The sequence below is a fragment of the Pseudorca crassidens genome, chromosome 12 (genome assembly GCF_039906515.1).
Source record: "Pseudorca crassidens isolate mPseCra1 chromosome 12, mPseCra1.hap1, whole genome shotgun sequence".
Lineage (NCBI taxonomy): Eukaryota > Metazoa > Chordata > Mammalia > Artiodactyla > Delphinidae > Pseudorca > Pseudorca crassidens.
In genome coordinates, this window is record NC_090307.1 from 2,306,909 (window position 1) to 2,312,500 (window position 5,592).

Below are 5,592 nucleotides of genomic sequence, written 5' to 3' on the forward strand. Positions count from 1 at the left end.
CCCAACCTCCTTCTAACCCAGGTTTTCCAATTCAGAAAAGGGCATCATCTTCCAGTTAATATTCATACCTCATACCTCAGAATCATCATCAGTTCCCATATGCGTCCACTTCCTCCTATGCCCCTGAACAAGCATCTTCAGCTTGGTATAGACCTGACTCTCTCCTCCTCCCCAGGCCTCCACCCCATGCAAGCCCCTTCTGCTTTGGTGGCCACCTGTCGGCTGGCCTGCCTCCACTCCTGTCCCTCCAATACCCACCCCAGAATCTCTCTCCACACACAGATCAATTGATTTCTCTACTCAAAATACCCCAATTGTGGTCCATCTCCTGAGAATAGGATCCATGCCTTTTAGGTATTCTGGGCAGATGGTAGTCAAGGCAGCATAATTTTTAATCTCCCCAAATTCACTGCTGAACAGGAGCATCTAGGAGAGACTGGAGAGCAAAAGCCAAAGCCATGAGCATTCATAGTGAAGCTCCAGGGCCATGTGAGTTTGTAAATCCCATCATCAGAGAGTGGAGAACAACAACCATGTCTGGGTGGTGGCCCATGTTCTGTCTGTGAGGAAGCAGGAGGACCTGTAGAAACATCTGGTGGACCACATTAGCCAACTGAACTCCATGGAAACCACAGCTGGGTTTCCACAGCTGTGGTTTCCACAGAAACCACAGCAACTGGAGAGGAGCAGCGGAAACTGGGAAGGTGTAGCCAGGTGACTAGCCCACAAAGAAGGGTGTGTGTCTAGTGGGAAGCAGCCACATAGCACAGGGAGATCAGCTCGGTGCTTTGTGTCCACCTAGAGGGGTGGGATAGGGAGGGTGGGAGACGCAAAAGGGAAGAGATATGGGGATATATGTTTATGTATAGCTGATTCACTTTGTTATACAGCAGAAGCTAACACACCATTGTAAAGCAATTATACTCCAATAAAGATGTTAAAAAAAAAAGAAGGGTTTGTGGGGAAGTTTATGAGACTGGAGTAGCCAAGGCTTCATGAACTCCAAAAACTATCCAAATCAGTATCTCTTCTAGGACAGGACACTATAGTCAGGGGGAGTTTCTGGGCACAGGATCCAAATTTAGTGGGACAGGGAAAATGGAGACTAATAAAAGAAAATGTCCAGATACAGTGGCAGGGGCAGCCAGGAGACCTCAGAAAGCAGCAACCCTGCTTTGAAGGCTACACACAAAGGGCAGCCGAGGGAGCTCCCTGAAGCCATGAGTCAAACATTGAAGGACACCTTTCCTGAAGGTTCAACCAAGCGAATTTCACATAAAAATGCACAACAAAAAAGTACAGAGTCGGGCTTCCCTGGTGGCGCAGTGGTTGAGAGTCTGCCTGCCAATGCAGGGGACGCAGGTTCGTGCCCCGGTCCGGGAAGATCCCACATGCCGCGGAGCGGCTGGGCCCGTGAGCCACGGCTGCTGAGCCTGCGCGTCCGGAGCCTGTGCTCCACAAAGGGAGAGGCCAAAACAGTGAGAGGCCCGCGTACCGCAAAGAAAAAAAAAATACAGAGACAACTTTCCCACCAAGTTATGATAAGATAAAGAAAAAAGACAATATAGTTGTAGATAATAAACACAAAGCCAGAAAAACATGCCAAAGAGACATACAAAAGTATGACCTACCATCTCAGAACAAGGCGGAAAATGTTAAGAAAATGATGCAAGTGAAAGAACAACCTATATTGATATCGTAACCAAAAAACCCTAGAAATTAAGTGATATAACTTAATAGAAAGAAAAAAATAAGATAAATATCGCTTTAGAATTGAATACTAAGCTAGAATGAACACAGAAGAAAAGAAGAAGAGAAAATGTCTTGTGAGAATAGAGAATGAAAATGAGCAAAGTCAAAAAAGTGAAGAGATGAAAAGGAAAAAAGAAAAAGGGGCCAATATTGAGAGAAAAAGAAAAATTTCTAACACATGTATAATAGGAGTCCATAAAGAGGGAAATCAGAGCAAACAAACAAGGAAATACTGAAGTCTATAATTCAAGAAAACTCTCCTGAAATAATCATTATTTTTAAAAGATTTGAAACTACATATTGAAACTACAGATGTATCTGAAAATATTAATCTAGAAAGCCCAGCATTATGACTCATTCGAGTCAAAGAAAAAAGAAATCAGTTGGCAATTGAAGCCAAAAGACCAAGTGCATTATAAAGGAAAAGTAGATTTTCATGAAATTTTAACAGCAAGGCTTATGCTACAAAAACAAATGGAGTAACACATTTAAGAAAATCAAGGAAAAGAATGTGAATCAGGAACTTTCATCTATTCAAATTTACTTTTGAATACAAAGCCCACAGAAAAATGCTAATCAACATACACAAAACCCAGGAATATTGCTTTCATCAATCCTTTCTGGGGGATCTATTGGAAAATGAGTTTCAGATTATTAAGATGGCTGGAAAGACATTGACACAAGTGTTGGTGGTGAGCATTAAATACATAACTATTTGTTAAAGGGAAACTGAATGGGCGTTAAAAGGAATAGCTACAGGCTCTGACAATGCAGATGTGGGAAGGCTAAAAAAAATGGATGGAGAATGGGACATAGGCTGTATAATGCCAGGTGGGTATAATTTTGAGACTTAGATGTACAATGTGGACAAAAAGAAAATGAGTAACTATGGAAAATTCTAGCTCTATCATCTCTAGCTCTATCACCTCAGGAGGCAGGAGATACAAATGTAAGATAAAAGGGGTTGAGTTAAAACTCTTTATCCTAAATTTGAAATGGTAATGCCTAGAAACAATCACTGATACAATGGTCAGATTTGGGGTTTGAAATACGATTTCCCACAGAGAGGAACGAGAGCTTCTTGGAAGTCACTAGTTATACCATACAGCAAGGAACTAAAAAAGATTACTACGGTGTGTACAAAGAATGTAGGGTCCTACTAGCTAATGTAGGGGAAGGACAATTAGAATTTCTATAATGATGGGCAATTGATTGAAACCCATCTGATATGTTTACATCTGTATATTTAAAATAAAACTTAAGAAAAAAGGTTACTGTGGTGGGCAGAATAATGGTCCACAAATAGGTTCATGTCTCAGTCGCCAGAACCTGTGACCTTGTATGTCCAAAGGGACTCTCCACATGTGATGGGACTGAGGGTCTCAAGATTATCTCGGTGCTCCTGAGGTCATCACAAGGATCTTCCCGAGAGGGAAGGAGGAGGGTCAGAGATACAGAGAGAGAAGATGTGAGGGCGGAAGCAGAGTCAGGGAGGAGGGAAGATGTTCTGCTCACCTTGAAGATGTATGAAGGAGCCAGGATCCAAGCACCTGCAGCAGCTGGAAAGACAGAGGAATGGATTTTCCCCGGAGGCTCCGGAAGGAACCCAGCCCGTGGACCCATTTCAGGATTCTCACAACAAAACTGAGGGATGATAAATGTGTGCTGCTTTTATTTTTTTCTTCAGAATTCCAACGTTATTTTTATTTTTAATTTTTGTTTTATATTGGAGTATATAGTTGATTTACAAAAATGTGTGTTGCTTTAAGCCACAAAAGTTTGTAGTAATTTATTATGGCAATGATAGGAAACTAATTCAGTCCTTTTGGAGGACAATATGAAAAAATGATTACCCCGAAAAGAGGTAAATGAAAACTAAGAATGAAGCATTTATGATGCCTTTCCTATATGAACAGTATCACTGGTTATCTAAAGAGTAGATGCACATCAGTGCCTCTTTATGGACGTATTCAACCGAATACACGGAAAAAGTGAAATGTTAGGGGATCATCATTTCACAATCCCCAGCAAATTAATGGATACAGTCACCAAGCTCCAACAGCTGCTAATGTCACAAAAAGAAGAAAGGAAATGCCGCCACTACTAGTCTTGCAGAAACAAAACAAAACAACAGAAAACAAAGAAAACAACAAACCCCGCACCTTATTAATTCTATGTAAATGTCAGCTTACAGGAAATAGAACACTCTAAATCCCACCGTTAAGAAGCAATTGGCACCCAGACTTATCAGGAAATTAATTGTAAGAGAAACAGAGGATGAAAATATATTGTTTAGAGACGAAAGTCGTATTTTTAAAAACTAGCAAAAATGAAAAAACTGTTTAGGAATGCTTCTTTAAATGATAAAACACTGAAGAAACACCAAGGAGAGATTACTCTAAAAATTAAGATGCTGGGGCTTCCCTGGTGGCGCAGCGGTTGAGAGTCCGCCTGCCGATGCAGGGGACACGGGTTCGTGCCCCAGTCCAGGAGGATCCCACATGCCACAGAGCGGCTGGGCCCGTGAGCCATGACCACTGAGCCTGCACGTCCGGAGCCTGTGCTCCGCAACGGGAGAGGCCACAACGGTGAGAGGCCCGTGTGCCCCAAGAAAAAAAAACGCCACCTCTTTACTGTGGACAGTAATAGATCCGCTCTGCCTCTGGAAATCCCTATTCCTCCCCTCTCGCCTCTCCCTCCCCTCCCCCTTTCCCTCTCCCCTCCCCCATTTCTCCCTCCTCCACTCTCCCCCTCGCTCTCCCCGCTCAGTCTCTCGCTCCCACACTTCCCCCTCCTCCACTCTCTTCTTTCCTTGCTCTTCCCTCCCCCACTCTCCCCTCCCCCACTCTCCCCTCCCCCTCCCCCCTCCTCTCTAGTCACACTTTCCCCTAGTTTCTCCCAACACAAAGCACTCACTATTCCCTCTGCAGAGGACACTTTTTCTTTAAGAAAAAACTAATGTTTTCCAGATAATTCTTTTTTTTTTAACGTCTTTATTGGAGTATAATTGCTTTACAATGGTGTGTTAGTTTCTGCTTTATAACAAAGTGAATCAGTTATACATATACATATGTTCCCATATCTCGTCCCTCTTGCATCTCCCTCCCTCCCACCCTCCCTATCCCACCCCTCTAGGTGGTCACAAACCACTGAGTTGATCTCCCTGTGCTATGCGGCTGCTTCCCACTAGCGATCTATTTTACGTTTGGTAGTGTACATATGTCCCAGATAATTCTTGAAGCCCCTGCTCAGAGATCACGTCTTCAAAATTGATTGCCTTTTCTCTTCTAGGTAAAAAACTCCCTCCAACTTTGAATTTTCTCACCAGCTTTGTTTTTCTCCACAGCCCTCAGCACTGGCTGGGACCCTTTATGGTTTTGCCTGTGTGCTGGCCATTCCCTTCAGACACAGGCCATCCAGCTCACCAGCCATGGAGCAGGGACCTCGTGTGCCTCGCTGACTGCGTTTGCCTTACCCAAAGGGAACTGGCTAGATTTTACATCTAAAAGGAGATGCTTTGAACTATGAGAAATGTATGCATTTATACTTCGATTGTCATTTTTAAATTCTATTCAAAGAACCACAAGAACCTGTGACACTGATATTTCAGCCTCATAGAAATTGTTGTAAGATAAATTATATGTGGCATCTTATGACATAAATGAATGTTTTTTTTTTTTTTTTTGCGGTACGCGGGCCTCCCACTGTTGTGGCCTCTCCCGTTGCGGAGCACAGGCTCTGGACACGCAGGCTCAGCGGCCATGGCTCACGGGCCCAGCCGCTCCGTGGCATGTGGGATCTTCCCGGACCGGGGTACGAACCCGTGTCCCCTGCAGCGGC

The 5,592-nt window shown here is 43.6% G+C and overlaps 1 long non-coding RNA gene across 1 annotated transcript in view; it reads right to left on the reverse strand.

The window, feature by feature from the left end:
- Positions 1 to 4,909: 4,909 nt before the first annotated feature.
- The window catches only part of LOC137204077 (uncharacterized), an 11,709-nt gene continuing 11,026 nt past the window's right edge, over positions 4,910 to 5,592 (reverse strand). Inside the window, exon 3 of the long non-coding RNA XR_010933412.1 lies at positions 4,910 to 5,592. This exon is cut by the window's right edge and continues 701 nt beyond it. This is a non-coding gene — a long non-coding RNA (uncharacterized lncRNA).